Source organism: Macaca fascicularis, chromosome X (assembly GCF_037993035.2).
Source record: "Macaca fascicularis isolate 582-1 chromosome X, T2T-MFA8v1.1".
Lineage (NCBI taxonomy): Eukaryota > Metazoa > Chordata > Mammalia > Primates > Cercopithecidae > Macaca > Macaca fascicularis.
Genome location: NC_088395.1, coordinates 124,685,475 through 124,705,828, shown reverse-complemented (window position 1 = coordinate 124,705,828; position 20,354 = coordinate 124,685,475). Strand labels below are relative to the sequence as shown.

General features: G+C 37.2%; 1 protein-coding gene across 5 annotated transcripts in view; it reads right to left on the bottom strand.

The window, feature by feature from the left end:
• The window catches only part of WDR44 (WD repeat domain 44), a 102,165-nt gene that overhangs the window by 72,558 nt on the left and 9,253 nt on the right, over window positions 1-20,354 (bottom strand). The gene's annotated exons all lie outside the window — the stretch shown is intronic.

Sequence of the window (20,354 nt, the reverse complement as noted above, 5' to 3'; positions counted from 1 at the left end):
CCATGATTGTGCTACTGCACTCTACCCTGGGTGAGAGAGAGACCTTGTCTCAAAACAAAAAACAAAACCAGACACCCAAAGCTGACATTTATGAGTTACCTACTATGTACCAAGACTAGAGATACAAAGATAAATGAGATACAATTCTAGTTTGGGGGAGGGGGTTAAATTTGTTTAGAAAACAAAAAAAGTAGTTGTCATAAAATAGCACCCATTTAATTACAATGTCTGGTCAATATAAATATGTGTTAACAAAGAACAATTTTCAGAAATGAAAACATATATTGCTAATTATTTGGGTCCCCTGACAAACTTACACTGCAATTTATCAAAATCCTGTTTATCTAGAGTTGATTAGTTAGGACTGAAGCTAATCCATACTCAAAAAAAGAAAGAAGATTCCACACAAATCGATGTCTTAAATAACACAAGTGCAATCAAAACAACAACAACAATTAAAAAGCAAAAATGAAAAACCGTTTTTTTTTTTTTAAAGACGGGATCTCACTTTGTTGCCCAGGCTGGTCTTGAATTCCTAGCTTCAAGCGATCCTCCCACCTCAGCCTCCCAAAGTGCTGGGATAACAGGGGTGAGCTACTGCACCTAGCCTGAAAAACCTTTAAGGGGCACAGATTTCCATGTGGTACAAATTCAGAATGCCAATCACCTGCAACAAAGGCATAAAGGCAAGAAGGGTAAGATATTTTAAAATTAAGCCCCAGATGAGGTAGAGAAGGGAAGAAACTTGACCTTTCCAGCAACCCTCACACCTTGAGATATCTGAACAGGTTTTTTAGCTGTCTGTCAAAAAAAAAAAAAAAAAAAAACCAGGAAGCCACATTTATTTCTTGTGTGTCACTGGTTTCAAAAACAGTACTCTCTGGCTGTTGATTCAAAGGATCAAAGTTATTGGTTAATTACTGACACACATGGAAATACTCTGGATTGGTTCTGGTAGGGCTTTACATATAACTGTGTACAAACTATACAGAGTTACTTATTATTTCCTTTTGAGAGACAAGGAGACAGTAAAATATAGACTTTTGAGCAGATGAACCTTGCTTCAATATTGTTTCTACTATTTATCCTATGTGTGATCAAATCATTTCTCCAAGCCTCGATCTCATCCTCTGCAAAAGGGGGTAAAACCATTTATTTCATAGAACTGCTATGAGGATGAAGTGAGTGAGTACATGGGGCACACATGATAGTGTAGTCTCTTCAGCAGCTCTGAAATGCTCCAAGTTTCTCAAAGGCACTTTGGCAGTCTGTCAGTAGTGGGGAGCCTGAAACCAATTTCTGGAATACAGCAAAGGTCCCCCACAGCCTGTCAAGTTCTAGCACATTTAACAACAGGGAACATGAAAAAGCCATATCATATTGAGCTGGTGATTAAAATGGGATCCTGCTTGCAACTGGGTGACATCACTAAATAAAAAACTAGTAACAAAAGACACTCATGTTTGAGGTATATTTAAAATGTTACAAAGTTGTTAAGACCTTGGTAGGTAGGAACATTTCAAACTACTACAATTTCAAGTCTATTAAGCCTAAAACTGTCTTTAACAGGGTAGTCTGTGAGAGTAGAATTCTTTTGTGACAAATTTCTAAATCCATTTATAAAACATTAATGCCTAGTAAAAAGTGAAGGCATATTTATAACTTGTAAAGTTGGCTAAAATGATTTGTATCATGTGCCAAGATGAAAAAAAACCAATTCATTTCACCCTAAGAAGCAATAAAAAACATTAGTATTACCACACAAAACTTCCCTAATAGGGGCCTTGTAAAAATAATAAAGCACTGCATATTCTCACTCATAAGTGGGAGCTGAACAATGAGAACATATGGGCATAGGGAGGGGAACATCACACACTGGGGCCTGTCAGGGGGTGGGGGGCAAGGGGAGGGATAGCATTAGGAGAAATACCTAATGTAGGTGATGGATTGATGGATGCAGCAAACCACCATTGCACATGTATATCTACGTAACAAACCTGCACGTTCTGCACATGTATCCCAGAACTTAAAGTATAATGAAAAAATAATAATAATAAAACAATGGCCATCATTTATTAAGCATTTGCCAAAAACTGTAACACTTGATGTGTTTTAGCTTCTTTGGTCCTCACAGTCCTCCTATTAGGTGGTTATATTACTTTCTCTATTTTACAGAACAAAAAACTGGCTTGAGTCAGATTAGGTCATTTACATTGTACAGCTAGTAAACAGTAGGGCCAGAATTTGACCCTAGGTAGCCTGACTCCAGAGCCCATTCTCTCAACCACTTTACAATATTGCCTCCTTTCTGGGTAAGGACTTAGAAGAAGATAATTATGAAAACACTGTAACTGGAGCTGTGTATGAGCACCAAAGTAAAGGCAATTAGCGCTGCTTCTTGAATTGAACTAAACTGATTAAGTCAAAGGCTCTGAATCCTGACCTGCCTTTAACAACTACAATTAACACCTAATTGCCTTGGCACTGTTAGGGAATGAAATAATGAAATGTTCCACATGTAAAATTTCCAGAGAGATGAAGCTTTTGAGTGCCAAATTTTTGATAATATAACTATTTTTGAATTTAAAATCTCAAAAGCAGCTTGTAAATAAGTACATGAGTAGGCTAAACCTTATAGTTTCAGTACTCTTTCCCTGAAAATATCTTCTTAAACAAAGGATATACAATTTTCCTTCTTAATTATCACACTCAAATACTACACTATATATTTTGATACACTTTAGGGACACTAAAGTGCAGATTTATTTGCCTTCAAGGACCCTAGGTTACCATGCCCGGAATGTCTGTGTTTTATAGTTTTATATTTCCTTCCTCACTTTAAGTGGTAACTTCTTTTGTTGTTGTTGTTTTGTTTTTTGAGACAGAGTTTTGCTCTTGTTGCCCAGGCTGGAGTGCAGCGGCATGATCTAGGCTCACTGCAACCCCCACCTCCCAGGTTCAAGCTATTCTCCTGCCTCAGACTTCCAGGTAGCTGGGATTACAGGCATGCGCCACCACCCTGGCTAATTTTGTATTTTTAGTAGAGACGGGGTTTCTCCATGTTGGTCAGGCTGGTCTCAAACTCCTGACCTCAGACGATCTGCCTTCCTCAGCCTCTCCAAGTGCTGGGATTACAGGCATGAGCCACCGCACCCAGCCGATAAACAGTTGCTTATTACAGTCAACCATGTGCCTGCATTTAAAAGCTTTCTTCCCAACATCCTTCTCACTTGTGCTTCTAATCTGCATTGAGCTGGGAAATCAGATTTCCTTAATATGAAATTGTATGGTGAAGGGAGAATCTAGGGATCCTAAGGGTCTCCCCATGAGACTTTATATACATAACCTTATTTTGTGTGGCACTGTTTTTTAATTGAACTGTTCAGAGGCTTTTAAAATGCTTACTTCTTGTTTTCAGCTGTATCTTGAGAACTGTCATTACCACAGAGGTGGCCACCAGATAAGTGAGGTGTTATTAATCTTCAGTATCCTTAGACAACTCAATAATTCTCTGTAAATAAGTCTCTAATGTCAAAGTAGAGACAATAACAGTAGACTATTTCAGTGTTTATGTGCCTAAAGAAAACAACTATTCATGTTCAAGTTTGGGGATGGGAGGCAGAAATGGGGAACTAGATGTCAAGAAAATTAAGTTCTACTCTTAGCTCTCTCATTAACTAGCAGAAATATCTTAAGCAAGGGATTTTAGAGTTCCTATAATTTCAGGGAATTTTGTCTTAAGATCCTTCATTAGTTTGAGAGTGAAGATATAATTTGTACCATGATTAATGATCTAAATATTATATCCTCTAATTTCCCTTAAAGTTGAAATATATAAAACATGGATATAATCTGACATACATGTACATACCCAGAAATGCTACATCTAGTTAACTAGAAAAATATTTTTTTTCTCCAGTGATAGTAGGGAGCTAAAAAAAAGAGAAATAGAAAAATATTTCTTCAAAATATTCTGTAGATACTAAATGAGGTAAATTAGATTTATCCTTTTTACATATTAAGGTAATTTTTCCCAGAGAAAGTTCAAATATCTACATAAAATAACATTATTAAACCACACATACATGGAAAATTTTTCAGAAAACTCTGAAGTTACACGTAGACATATTTGAGTACTGGTGGTATGTACCACTTTAAAGAAAACCTGACAAACCAAAATGAGAGCTTCAAAAGTTCACTTTTCCCTTCCAAAGCTTTCATCATAGGGCACCTTTAAATCAAATATTTCTGATGCATTTACTATCTGATCAATAAATATTTAAAAAATAGGCCGGGCGCGGTGGCTCAAGCCTGTAATCCCAGCACTTTGGGAGGCCGAGACGGGCGGATCATGAGGTCAGGAGATCGAGACCATCCTGGCTAATATGGTGAAACCCCGTCTCTACTAAAAAATACAAAAAACTAGCCGGGCGAAGTGGCGGGTGCCTGTAGTCCCAGCTACTCGGGAGGCTGAGGCAGGAGAATGGCGTGAACCCGAGAGGAGGAGCTTGCAGTGAGCTGAGATCCGGCCACTGCACTCCAGCCTGGGTGACAGAGCAAGACTCCGTCTCAAAAAAAAAAAAAAAAAAGAAAAATAAATAAATAAATAAATAAATATGCTTCTTACAAAGTTGAACAAAAATATAACTTTCAAGGGCTAGGCTTCCTTGCTCACCTAACAGCAGACACAAAACAAAACTCAAACTTCCAACATATTAATACTAATTACAAATATGGTAAATCTTTAAATCAAGCAAATTAATACATTTTTCACTTTACATACTGATCTTTTTTTGTGGTGAGAACATTCAAATTTTACTCTCTCAGCAATTTTGAAACATAATTATTATAGTCATCATGCTGTGCAATAGTTCTCCAGAACTTATTCCTCCTGTCTAACTAAAACTTTGTATCCTTTGACCAATATTTTCCCATTCCCCAGCTGCTCCCTACTCCCCCAACCCCTGGCAACCACCATTCTACTCTCTGCTTCTATGAGTTCATCATTTTTACATTCCATATATAAGTGAGATTATACAGTAGCAGTCTTCCTATGCCTGGTTTATTTCACTTAACATAATGTCTTCTAGGTTTATCCATATTGCCACATATGACACGATTCCGTTCTTATGTTGGCCATTTGTCTGTATGTCTTCCTTTGAGAAATGTCTGTTCAGGTCCTCTGCCCATTTTTAAATTGGGTTGTTTTCTGGCTACTGAGTTATCTGAATTCCTTACATTCTGTGGGTATTAATCCCTTATCAGATGTATGGTGTGTTAGTCCATTTGCATTGCTATAAATAAATACCTAAGGCTGAGTAATTTATTTAAAAAAAAAAAAAAAAGAGGTTTAGGCCGGGCACAGTGGCTCATGCCTGTAATCCCAGCACTTTGGGAGGCTGGGGCGGGTGGATCACGAGGTCAGGAGATCGAGACCATCCTGGCCAATATGGTGAAAACTCGTCTCTACTAAAAATACAAAAATTAGCTGGGTATGGTGCTGCATGCCTGTAATCCCAGCTACTCGGGAAGGCTGAGGCAGGAGAATCCCTTGAACCAGGAAGTTGGAGGTTTTAGTGAGCCGAGATTGCACCCCCGCACTCCAGCCTGGCGACAGAGCAAGACTCCGTCTAAAAAAAAAAAAAAAAAAAGAGGTTTATTATTTTAACTCATGGTTTTGCAGGCTGTACAAGAAGAGTGGTACCAGCATCTGCTCCTGGTGAGGGCCTCAGGAAGCTTCCAATCGTGGTATGCAAAGGGGTGCATCACATAGCAAGACAGGAAGAAAGTGGAGGAGGAGATGCCACACACTTTTAAACAACCAGATCTTGCGTGAACTCAGGCCAAGAAGTCATTCATTGTGAGGACAGCACCAAGACATTCATGAGGGATCTGCCCTATGACTGAAACACCTCCCACCAGGCCCACCTCCAATACTGAAGGTCACATTTCAACATGAGAATTGGAGGGGACAAAACATCTAAACCATATCATATGCTTTGCAAATATTTTCTCCCAATCTGTAGGTTGTCTTTTCACTGTTGTTTCCTTTGCTGTGCAATTTTATCAGACCAATTTTAGTCTGACACAATCTCATTTGTGTATTTTTGCTTTTGTTGCCTATGCTTTTGGGGTTAAATCTAAAAAATCATTGTCTAATGTCAAAAACAGCAAATTTTTGATTTTGCAACATAGTTTCTGAAATTGAAGACAGTGTCTATCAATGCAGGAACTGGATTTAAACATAAAAAGCAGCACTGAAACAGCTTCAAAATAAATTCTGATTCAAATAAGTACTGATATTCTACTAAAAAACCCACATGGCTTACAGATCAAATACTAAAATTTAGTGTGTTTTCCACTTAGGTTTTGAATATAAAGATAATTTTAAGATTAGTACTTCAGCAACTTTCAATATAAATAGAACATTTTAATGTATTATATCCTGTTTTCTATTAGAAAGTTATTTTCGGCCGGGCGCAGTGGCTCACGCCTGTAATCCCAGCACTTTGGGAGGCCGAGGTGGGCGGATCACGAGGTCAGATCGAGACCATCCTGGCTAACACGGTGAAACCCCGTCTCCACTAAAAATACAAAAAATTAGCCGCGCGTGGTGGTGGGTGCCCGTAGTCCCAGCTACTCGGGAGGCTGAGGCAGGAGAATGGCGTGAACCTGGGAGGCAGAGCTTGCAGTGAGCCGAGATCGCACCACTGCACTCCAGCCTGGGCGACAGAGCAAGACTCTGTCTCAAAAAAAAAAAAAAAAAAAAGAAAGAAAGAAAATTATTTTCATACACTAGCTAACATTTAGTTTATATCAACAAAGCTCATGTCTGAATATGAAATAGTTTATCACATGCTTTCTCCAGTCCCTATTCATTTAGCATTTTAATTATAGAAATTTTTTTGGCCAGGCATGGTGGCTCATGCCTGTAATCCCAGCACTTCGAGAGGCCGAGGCGGGCGGATCATCTGAGGTCAGGAGTTTGAGACCAGCCTGGGCAATGTGGCAAAATTCCATCTCTGCCAAAAAAAAAAAAAAAAAAAAAAAATATTAGCCAGGCGTGGTGGTGCACACCTGTAGTCCCAGCATACTCAGGAGGTTGAGGCAGAAGAATCACTTGAACCGGGAGGCAGAGGTTGCAATGAGCTGAGATCACGCCACTGCATTCCAGCCTGGGCAACAGAGCAAGACTCCATCTCAAAAAAAAAAAAAAATTAGATATATTATATATATATAAAGTCACTATTTCAAAAAATGTACATGACTTCAAAACACTGTTCTGGTGATTTTATAAAACGGTATAGGAATTAGTTTTCTTTAATAAACTCTGACCTGATTGAGTGATAACCTTCAGATACGTGAAGCAAAATTTCATAATAAGGTCATTATTCCCAATGATAGGAGCCTAGTCATTGATAAGATGACAATAACTACAACTTAACCAAAAGTTGCCCACTGATTTTTCCATGGGAAGCAAAATGTCAAATTCTTTATAAACTCTGACATAATAGTACTGCATTCAATACAACTGAAGCAAAAAGTACAAGTATGCAAACAAAGGGAACATTTTAGTAACCCTCTTAGATGGCTACACTTTGGAACTTGCTAAACCTGACTCTCTAATTTAGTATGTTGAGAATGGTATCCATGTACTTTATAGAAATAAATACCAATTTGACAGAAAATATATTACAGCAGTCTATTTTTAAAAAGATTTCGATACAATATAACAACTGTGGTTTTTCTATCACAGTTATTCAAAGTGAGCACATTACCTACTGATGTTACCTAGTGTTAAAGAAATTCACAGTAATCCTTTTTAAAATCCTAAAAGGATTTTTAAAAAATCAGTCAGAAGGCAAGAGTACTTTTTTTTTTGGTATCTGAAGGAAACTTAAGAATCATTTAGACCAACTGTCTCATTTTACATGTGAGGGAAATGATGCCATGGGTTAAATTAATCCATTAATTCAACATTTACTGATTGTTTCCATGTACCAGGCATGGTCCCAGGTATTGGGTATAAAGTAGTGAACAAAACAGACATGGTCCCTGCCATCTTAGAACTTATGCTAAGACCTAGTGAAGACTAGGACCCAAGTTTCTTTGCTGCTTCTAATAACCCATGCAGCCTCTCTACACTAGTAAGTCTAATGTCCCTTATGGTTTCACATAGGTAGGTAGCCAGTCAAGTGAAACTATGGCCCTTTAGTAAGGCCTTAATTTATCTAGAAGTACCACCACAAATTTCTCAGGGAAAGCCTGGGGGTCCCAGAGACTGAAAGGACAACATGACATCAATCTGAAAGTACAAGAGCTATAATTTTAGCTACACAATAAAACAAAAGAGCGGAAACAGGAGACCTGAGTTTTAGTCCCAAATCTGCCAGTACAAATCTATGTGACAATAAATATTTAGGGGGAGTTTTTCCAACATTTACGTATGGCTATTTCAAATATATACAAAATTGAAAGAATAATATTATAAACCCAAATGTACATGTTGATCATGTTCAACAATGATCAATATCAGTACTCCTCTTCCACCCCTCAGCCAGATTATTTTGAAGCAAATCCCAGAAACCATTTCATTTTTAACCATAAATATTTCAGTACGCATCTAAAAAGGACAAAGATTTCTTTTTAAAACATAACCACAACACTATTATAAAATTTAACAATTCCTTATTATATACAATATATTATATTAAGAGATTATATATATTATATATAACACGCTGTTATATAACATTCAGACTTCCCAGACTGCCCAAATTTTTTTACATTTGGCTTATGTCAATCAAATAAGATCCGTATATTACAATCAGTTGATATGTCTCTTTCAATAAATCAGCAGGTTCCCCTTCAATCTCTCTTATTTCTTGCAATTCATGTGTTAAAGAAAGTAGGTTGTTCATCCTGTAGAATTTCTCAAGTCTGAATTTTGTTGATTACATCTCCATGGTGACATGTCAGAAGAAATATATTTTTTTAAAACATGCATGAGAGATTGGAAGGATGGAATGGGCAGAAATCCAAGAAAAATTGCAAAAACCTGTAAGAACATTATCAGAAAGGCTGGCACTCAGAATGTGCTAAGATTTAAAAAAATACTGGAGACAAAGATTTTCTTTAATTTATACTCAGAACAAGCACAACAAATATAAAGTGCAGGTCTACTTATATATTGATAAGTATACATTATTATAATGTAAAAGGCTATCTCCACTTTTTTATTCTATTAAGATTACTGATAGTCAAACCAGAAAGGGAAAAACAAATTGTAGAATGAGGAAACTGAATCCCAAAGCATTCAAGGAAATAAAAGTACCTAACTATTAATATTATAGGTGACTTCCATTCTACTCTCCCAAATTATGTCCGAGTGTATCTGAGAATTTACAGAGCTCAGTTTCCATCTAAAATCTTTGAAGAATCAGGGGAATGGAAGGGGATGATGTAAAGAAAACACTAACAGTCAACTCTGTAAAGCAGGTAGATGCCTAGATGCCACCAATTACAGACAGATTGATTTGATGTCAATTCCAAACAAATTTCTTAAGCACTGTTTAATTGTTTAAGAGCCCTATGCAAGGGGAAAAGATACTCATTAAGAGTCAGCAAGCATTCACGGAAGCCAATCATGCAAGATTAACCTAATTTCCTTTTTTGATAGGGTTACCAGCCTAGAATAAAAGGGAATATTGTATACACACAAAAATCTGGTTTTAAGCACTAAATTTTCTACCCTACCTGATGTTCTTACTAATGTCTTGGATGAGAACACTGACGGCATATCTACTAAATTTACAGATAACACAAAGTTGGGAGAGACAGGTAATATACTGGCTGACAGGACCCCAAAATACTTCCTTTTTTTTTGGAGACAGGGTCTTGCTCTGCTGCCCAGGCTGGAGTGCAGTGGCACGATCATGGTTCACTGCAGCCTCGACCTCCCAGGCTCAAGCAGTCCTTCCGCCTCAGCCTCCCAAAGTGCTGGGATTACAGGTATGAGCCACTGCAACCAGCAACCAAAATATTTCAATGGGCTAGAACAATGGGTCACATCTTAACAGTATGAAATGCAGTAGGGATAAATGTAAAATGCATGATGGGAGACACATGGCTTAACAGCAAATCATGTGAAAACACTTGGGTATTTTGGTTGATTGCTCAGACAAAGACTGTGATATGGCTGCCAAAACTACTATGTTTTTAGGCTGAATTATCAGAACTATCATGTCCAGAGCAAGGGGAATGGTAAATTCTATTCTACTTCTTACTGATAAAAGCACACTTAGGAACATCATATACTTTTTGAGATTCATTTTAAAAGGAACACTGATGAAATAGAACATATTCAAAAGAGAAATCGATTTGGTGAATGTTCTAGAAACTGAGTGGAATGATATAAAGAACTATCTAGAAACTGAGTGGAATGATATAAAGAACTAAGGATGGCTAACCAGAAGAAGATAAGGAAGAAAAGTAGTTGTTTTCAAATGTTTGAAGCATCATGCAGCAGAACTAGGACTAAGGGTAGAAATTACAAAGAGACAGGCTTTTGTTCAACCTAACAATCTCAGTACCAACTTGAGTTTACAAAAAGCAATGAGCTACCTCCTTGATAAAGTATTAAAACAGAAACTCAATGATGTCTCAATAGGGATATTGCAGAAGGCTGGAACAGACAATCTCTGTGGTCTTGTTTCTATTTCTAAAGTCACAATCTCTTTAAACCTCAGTTTCCACACCTGTAAAATGAAGGAGTTGTATTAGTTGAGCCTTTAGGTCCCTTCATTCAGTCAACAAATCCTTACTGGTTATCTACCATGTGCCAGGCACTTTCGGGCATTGAAATATAAAGGGTGAGAAAGATCCAGCCCTTGCCCACAGAAAGGTCATAATCTGATAAGCTGAGGAAAATATAACAGATAATTTCAATATAAGGTAACAATTGCAATGAGAGACACAAGCACATGATAACCTTGAAATACAGAGGAGGGGCACCTAAGTGTGTATGTAAGTGGGGGAAGAGGACATATTTGGATAGGCTTTCTGGAATAGACCCTCCAGCTATTTCTACAAGACAAAATTATATAAGACTATAGAAGTTCTTTAAAACACTAAATAAATTTACACTAAACACTAACTTCAGCTTATTGCTCTCAACTGGCACTTGCTAAAGATGAATTTTTCTGCTTACTGATAGATATTGTAGACTGCTGTAATAATTTTTACAAAGGAGGAGTTAGAAATCTAACTTTTAAAAATAAATTAAAAAAACCAGATTTCTGATTTTTTGTTCTAGGAATCCTAAAGTTTATGCCTAGCTCATTTGAATTAATCACTTAATGCATGCTCTAGCTGGTGTTTTTCTTTCCTTTAATTTGGTGTATAATATATCTGAACAATCAGTAATCTTTCCAAGTAAAGACAAAAACTGAAGATTCACCACTGTAGACATCAAATAATAAAAATGAAATTTTCACAAACCAAAGAGTTTAATTATGTTAGATGTATTACAGCAGACAAGTAATCATTCTAGAATCTATTAATTGCTCGATATAATCTTTAGCCAACTGGTAAAATTTCAGAATGCCTTTTGACCTTACTTTTTGGATTTTGGATTTATTTTAGAAAGTATATACAGTTAAATGTTGCACACAGGCTAATTTTCTTATTGAAGTCTCTGTTTTAACTTATCTTTTAAAATGTTATTCTGTATTTGATATGTGCAATGTGTACATGTAATTATGAAGCATAAAAAAATACATCTTGTCACTCACCACATTAACTGAGAATTAGCATTAATACCAGTGCAGCTACTATGTGCTTTATTCCATCTGCCTGCTGCTCCCTTAGAGGTAACCACTATCCCAGATTTCACTTATTGTTCCCTTAATTTTTTGTTTTCAAAAATAGTTTCATCATACATGCACGTATCCCTAAACAATATATTGTTACATTTTTCTATTTTTTTCTTTTTTCCCTTTTTTTTTGAGATGGAGTTTCACTCTTATTGCCCAGGCTGGAGTACAATGGCGTGATCTTGGCTCACTGCAACCTCCACCTCCTGGGTTCAAGCGATTCTCGTGCCTCAGCCTCCCAAGCAGCTGGGATTGCAGGTGCCTGCCACCACGCCCGGCTAACTTCTGTATTTTTTAGTAGAGATGGGGTTTCGCCATGCTGACCAGACTGGTCTTGAACTCCTGACTTCAGGTGATCTGTCTGCCTCTCTGCCTCCGAAAGTGCTGGGATTATAGGTGCAAGCCACATTTTACTATTTTTGAGCTTTGAGCACTGACGCATTTTCCAAAAAAAAAAAAAAAGTGTTAGACACTAAAATAAACACCATTGCACCAAAAAAAACCTTAGTATTCCCGTGACAGTAAAGGTTACTCTTGTCATCGCATGGTGTATTTAAATCTCACAACTGTGCCTATATCTACTAGTCTCCTCCCTCTTCCCCACCTAGGGTTGCCAGATTTAGCAATTAAAAATATAGGATGCCCAGTTCAATTCCAATTTCAGATAAACAATGAACACATTTTTAGTATGTTTATCTGAAATTGGAATTGAACTGAGTGTCTTGTACTTTATCCAGCAACTCTACCCCACCCCCAAGTGAATTAGGTGGATAATTAATCCTACATTCTGTTAGTGTGTGATAAAGGGACAAAGCAGGAAGAATTGCATGGCCAATGCCATTGTATAAATATTCATCTGATTTTTTAATAGTGTTCACTGAATGGGGAAAAAATTTGCACATGTGTCTATTCAGTCAGAGCTCTTCCAGACTGTGCATGCACTGAATAGGCTTAAATGCAAATACTGTATGTATGGTATTATGTACATTTATCAAAAATGCTCAGCAAAAAGCAGGAAGGTGTATAAACAGCTTCATTATTTTTGGCTTAGATTGCCCCACAAAACCAAGATGGCTACTGTAACACATTGACAAAATCTCTAGATACGTGAATTGACTTATAATCACTGAAACTGTTCTCAGTCAACATGTTCAAAATGAGGTCAACCTGTACATGTCAAATAACCATCAACAGCCAACTTTCTAGATAAATATCAATTAAAATTATTTTGTCATTAAAAAGGGATTGTTATTACATATACAAAGTCACTTTAGAACGGTCTCCTCACTTTACAAAAAGGGTAGTAGAAATATTTCAGTTATATTATTTCTATATCAATCTAAAATCTGATGAGTCTTCTGTAACACGAAGTAGAATTTGCTTCTCAATTCTGTCAATGCATAATCTCACAATTTTCCCACAACTGAAGCACTAATAACTCCTAGATTTGAATGGCAATCAATACAAGTATGTATTAAGAACCCATATAGATTAGATTCCCCAAACAGAAGCTACTTGCACTGTCTTGCCTGGCTTACTGCAAAACTCATATTTTGAAATCAGCTACTGACATGGCCGACTATAGTAGGAATCTAACTTGGTTTTTCATAGCTTCTGCAAGTGGTTTTTCTCTGGGCAATTACTGGTTTTTCTCCAGGCAATTATAGGAACACCTTTTCCAATTTTAAACTCAGATCTTCAGCCCTCATGTGGTATGGCCTTAAGGTAATCAGGACTTAAAATAATGGTGTAAGTGCTTAGGTGTAGTTTTTTTTTTTTTTTTTTTTTTTTTGAGACAAGGTCTCTGTTGCCCAGACTGTAGCGCAGTGTGGCATGATCTCAGGTCATTGCAACCTTCGCCTCTCAGGCTCAAGTGATCCTCCCACCTCAGCCTCCAGAGTAGCTGGGACTACAGGTGTGCACCACCACATATGGCTAATTTTTATTATTATTTCTTTTTTTGAAGAGATGGGGTTTCGCCACAGTGCCCAGGCTGTTCTTGAACTCTTGGGCTCAAGAAATCTGTCTACCTTGGCCTCCCTGCCTGACTCGGATTACATGCATGAGCCATTGTGCCCAGCCAAGTTGGCTTTTTAAAAATAACTTTAAATTTCTGTGGTTTCAAAGAACCAGAGACCATAAACCATCCTACAGTTAGTTTCTCACTCATTAGCTATAGACAGATTCTTCTGCCTCTTGGGCTTGGTGTTTTTCTATTCCCTACCTGAAGATTATCTAAAAACAAACACACAAACCATTCTGCGAATAGGAAGGAATCAGTGTGTAGACTAAACCTACATTTGCCACCTGCTTCATATTCAACTAAACAACTAGGAACTCAAAGAACCACCTCCTAAAGTACAAAAAGGAAATATGAGAGCAATCTCACACTTACCATTATTTTCAGACTTTTCATTATACTCAATGAAAAGAATATACCAGAACAATTGAACATACAGAAAAAAATTGACTAACAAGGTCTCTTTTTCTTTTCCTGTCAGTAAGAAGACTCACTTTTTCTTCAGGCCCTGAGGAAAAAAAGGTGGTTGGCTCTGCAGAAGCCTTTTGTCAGGTTGCAAAATTCCTAACAGACTCCTAAAGAGGTAAAAAGGAGCAATGACATGGAAGGAGGGAGTATAAAGTGAGTCAGCTAGAATAAAGCTGGTTGCTTGGGAAACACTTTTCTTACATGAAAGTGACTACAAAAGGTTCACCAGGAAATTACCCTACAGCTTGATTTTGTTTTTATCCCCCTCTATCCTTTGTTATAAGGGAAACACAAAAGTAAGATGAGCTTAAGCAGTGCACCAAGGAACTGAATCAAGCAGAGCAAAGAATAGCTTGCCTGTACAAAGAAGGTGCTAGGATTCTAAGGTCCTTGAGGTGAACAGGGTATGAGCATAGATAAGGACTTAGCCAGTCATTAAAGTAAGCAACTAATAAAGAGTTTTGATTTCTAAAGCCCAGCAAGTTGAAACAGTAAGATTTGATAGCAAACTAAGATCAACACTGAAGTGCTAAGTCTGAACAGGGAATCGGGTATCTGGTGCTCAGAAAACATTTAACAAGAACTCTTTCTTGGGCCCACTGAGGCCAGGCAGAAAAACGACGACAACAAAAAATGAAGTAAAAAACAAAAATAAAAACAAACAAAACTAACCCTAGGTTGAACCAAAAATTAAAAACACTTCAAGTTTAGAGAACAAGAGACTGTTCTGCTTTGTTCTTAAATCTTGCTCTAAGTGCACAGCTTTTAAATTTTGGTATGTAATACTGTACGCTGGAGTTGAAATGTATATAAGCACCTTCAACCTAAAGACAGTACTACTCAAACTGAAGAAATGGCATCTAAGAGAAAAATCATCTGCTGGCTTTTCAAACCCAAATCATTTGTAACAGTATCACTCTCATTGTCACAGTCCTATTTTAAGTTGACTACTAATATTTTAAGTTGACTATTACCAAAAGTGATAATCCCAACTAAACCTGAAAAGTCTAAAAACAGCAGTAAAAAAATAAGTGCTAGGCAATCATAAATTAGTCTGATTTTCCTAGTACATCCCAAAATGTCATGTAACTAGGCAGTAGAAAATAGAAATCACTCGAATTTTCTTGGATACAAAGCAATACTGGTTTATTGACAACATTCACAAAAAGCTGAGAATATAGTTATGACAATTATCTAATAGAAAATTAACTGAATCTTCAAGATGTGAATTGTTACTTTTATTACCTTTTGAAAGGACATTTAAATTTTAAATACTATGAAAGCGTAGAATATATCTAAAATTAACTAATAATTATTTTATCAATGATATTAATAGAAACAGATAGAAAATTTGGCACAATGGCCCTATGTTTTTTGAAAGGTTTTGTGGCAATATTTGTAAATGATCTTTAATGAAATCAAAGGAAACTTTGTTGTGAAATATACATCTCTTCACATACAAGGTAATTACAAAACTTCAAGTGGACCTTTTCACAACTATATCTTATCTAAAATGACAACCTGATTTTTCAAAAATGATATATGTAGGGCAGATTTATGCCATATTCCTAAAGGAACAGCTTGATAATGTATTTACTGACATAAAGAGAAAACCATTTTCCTGGGCCTACTCAAGAATTCCAAAATAAAAACATTCTATTCTGCACATTCACAACCATTCAATAAATACCTACATTAAAACAATAACACCAAGGTAAGGCAGTTATATCACAATGTCCCAATTTGTTAAAGTAGGTTAGAATAAATCTATTAATGACTTAAAGTAATTTCCAGTAAAATCGAGACAGAAACAGATAACTAAATTTATGCCTGCCTAGAAAAATCAATATCTAATTCAATCATGCTAGATCACTGTTACTTTTGAAAAAGTAAACGAGATGTTGGGCTACAGGCTGTATTATAGAAGCTTTATCAAGTTAAAGTGCTAAAATTTTTTTTTGTTTTGTTTTGAGACAGAGTCTCACTCTGTCGCACAGGCTGGAGTGCAGTGGTGTGATCTTGGCTCACTGCAACCTCTGCCTCCCGGGTTCAAGGGATTCTCCTGCATCAGTCTACCGAGTAGCTGGAGGAGCTCCTCTGTGCCACCATCCCCGGCTTTTTGTATTTTTAGTTGAGACAGAATTTCACCATGTTGGCCAGGCTGATCTGGAATTCCTAACCTCAAGTGATCCACCTGCCTCGGTCTCCCAAAGTGCTGGGATTACAGGCATGATACACCATGACTGGCCATATTAATATGATTTTGTAAGTTACCTAAAACATTAAATGGAGTACTAATCTGTGTGGTGTGGTGGTTTTTCCTTTTTTGTTTGTTTGTTTTAGATGGAGTCTTGCTCTGTAGCCAGGATGGAGTGCAGTGGCGCGATCGAGGCTCACTGCAATCTCCACCTCCCGGGTTCAAGTGATTCCCCTGCCTCAGCTTCCCAAATAGCTAGGACTACAGGCATGCACCATTATGCCCAGCTAATTTTAAAAAACTTTTTGTAGAGATGAGGTCTTGCTACATTGCCCAGGCTGGTCTCAAACTCCTGGCTTCAAGTGATCCCTCCACCTCAGCCTCTCATGGCACTGGGATTACAGCCATGAGCTTCTGTACCTGGCCAATCCTTATTTTGAGCAAAACAGGTAAACATATTTATAATTTAAAACTATTTTAGTTATACGAATTCTGAGGTTTTTAAGAGTTAAAAAAGTACGTCAAATAAATATAAAAAAAGAAAGACATATGGCTTTTAAAAAATAAAGACCCATAAAACTATTCAGTCTTTACTGTTCTCTTCCTGTTTATTCAAGGGCTACAAAAGCAAGATAACACTTCCTATTAGTTTTCTAAACAGCTTTCTCAAAATGAATTAATCTAAAGTCCATTCTTTCTATAAACTATAGACATCATTGTTGTTAAAAGCTTGCTTATTTGGTAGCTGCTGATGATTAAGATACTTTTAAGTCATTTTAGCTAGTTTCTGACTACAGGTGTTCACCCCCATGCCCAGCTAAATTTTGTATTTTTAGGTTTCACCATGTTGGCTACAATGGTCTTGATCTCCTGACCTCATGATCTGCCCGCCTCGGCCTCCCAAAGTGCTGGAATTACAGGCATGAGCCACCGTGCCCGGCCGTGTGTGTTTTAAGAGTCAGGGTCTCACTCTGTTGCCCAGGCTGGAATGCAGTGGCATGATTATGGCTCACTATAGCCTTGAATTCTTGGGCTCAAGTAACCCCCCTCTACGCCCACCTAGCTGGGACTACAGGCAAATACCACCATGCCTGGTTAAGTTAAAAAAAAAAAAAATGTTAGAGACAGGGTCTCACTATGTTGGCCAGCGTGGTCTCAAGTACCTGGCCTTAAGGAGTCTTCCTGCCTCAGCCTCCTGGGTAGCTGGGATTACACGCATGAGCCACCACACCTGGTGGGGTACTTATTTTAAAAAGTAAATGCCAGTAACTTCTAAATAAAAATTAGCATTCTAAAGCACCTATCACGAGCCCCCCTTTTTAAAAATTTAAATTGATAAATTCTATTAGTGAACTGATTACACAGACTTCAAGATTTCTTGTTTTTCTTCTTCTGAGTTCACTGCTCATCACCAAAAATGAGCAGAGGAGCAAAACTCAAACCAAACTTTATTTTTTAAAATTAAAGAAAACTTACTGTTATTATCTTTGATAAAAGTTTTGATGGGAAAGTTGTAAACTAATGACAGAACTGAGACTGTCGTGTAACTGGTAGCTTTTAATTATTCGTGTTTTCCTGCAATACCATGAATAACAGAAACTCAAATATATTTCAGTAAAATTTGCTATTAAGTATTTTCTAAATTTAATTTCTATGCTTTATGTACTTGAATTTCTACTTCTATATTCTTTTTCTAATGAAATGTGTATCAGGCCAGGTGCAGTGGCTCATGCCTGTAATCCCAGCACTTCGGGAGGCCGAGGAGGGAGGATCACGAGGTCAAGAGATCGAGACCATCCTGGCCAACATGGTGAAACACCGTCTCTACTAAAAATACAAAAATTAGCTGGGCAGGGTGGCACACCAGCTATTCGGGAGGCTGAGGCAGGAGAATCACTTGAACCCGGGAGGCGGAGGTTGCAGTGAGCCAAGATCGTGCCACTGCACTCCAGCCTGGCAACAGAGCGAGACTCTGTCTCAAAAAAAAAAAAAAAAAAAAGAAAGAAATATATATCAATTACTTGATATATATATTCTACAAAAATCTTCAATTATCTAGAATGCTTACCTACAGAACACACTACGTAGGTCAAGTTCAAGCCCTTTACTATTTATTATTAAAAATTATTCAATCTTATTTATATCTTAAATAGTAATTACTAATCATTTAATTTTTTTGTAATTACCCAGCTATTAGGAATACATTTTTCCCATTAGTTTGAAAGCCAATAGAGGTTTGATTAGGTAGAAAATGTTAATAACTACACTCTTTGTGACTACTACAAAACACATTTGAAGGGAAAGGGAAAAAGAAACATTTGTGTTTCTAGTTAGAGGCTTGCGGCCAAAAAATGAATCAGTTACCCTAAAATAAAAACAAAACACAATACAGTACTGTGGCCTAACTAAGCAACTGACAACAATCTATAAAACAATTATAGTTAAAAAAAAAAAAAAAAAATCTGGGATTAAGACTTTTTGACATGGCACAGAAACCCAAATCAGCAATGGCTCACATCCTGAGGGGGTTTCCCTTAGGAACAAAGAACATAACCCTTTGAAATGCAGTGAACAGTGCCTGGGATTCCAGCTCTTTCAGAAGCAAGGTCATTTTCTGACCTGGCTTACCATACCGTAATCAATTATGTCAAAGCTTAAAATGAAGGGCATAAAAATACTGCTTTTTATTGTTTGAAACAGTAACTTTTTAAAAGAACTTTGAAAACAGACGCCCACCGTTAGTTAGCGTTATGGCGTTATCGTTCTTTGCATGTAACATGTAGCACTATAATATTTCTTTCTTACTGTGAACACATTCATTCCTGAAAAAAAGTTAGTAACAAGGAACTGATAGGAATGCAGGATAACTGGCAACACCTCCCAAGGTTTCACTTGTTAACATTTAATATTTACTGGGTATAGGATGTCCCCAAGTTATGAAGACCCTATACATCCAAAGCACTCTCCTTGCCTCAGCTTCCTTACCTACCTCCTCTTATAGGAACTGGTACCTGTGTGTGGTTAGGGGTAACTGCAGATTGGAGAGAACCAGGAAGTTCAAAAGCAGAAGAAGTTGTGAAGAGCAGTAGATACCACAGAGCATGCTTACTCACCACCCTGTTCCCCAACTAAACCTTGTGTGCGCTAGTACACATAACTGTGGACTATGCTGGGAAATAAGGCAAAGGTTAAAAGTCAACAGCTAAGGGCTATGATCTGGGACATAACAGGCACAGTAACATGCACTTAAAGGAAAAAGAACTGATCTCAATCATTAACCTTAACCCTTAAGCCAAGCTAATAAAGATAAAATACCGATTGCAAAATACAGACAAACCTACTTGCTTTCACTCACAAAGCTACTAGTTTTATCAAGCTACCTGTTCATTTTGCTCACCTATCTTTAACTAATCCAAAGACTAAGCCCCACCTGTAACACTAAACAATCTTTATCAACTTGTCCACCATATCCAATGTAACCAATTTTTTCCTTACTCCTTCCAAAAGTTTCCCACCCTTTATATTTCTTCCATCACTGCCCTTCTCAGTTTTAAGGGACAAGAAGTAGTTATACTAGGAAATTTCTGTACTAATGACGTTAAGTAAGCTAGGAAAGAAAAAGCTGGCAGTGAAAGGGGTGGAGTTGGGGCTGAGTGAAATGTTCAATCCACCTGCCATTTTAGTTTGGCATGGATAGGTAATATATTTTAAAAGACAGATTTAAAAAAAAATTCAATTTTTAACAGTACTGCTAATAACCAGAAAGATGATTCCCTCAGTCTTCCAATTTCGATGA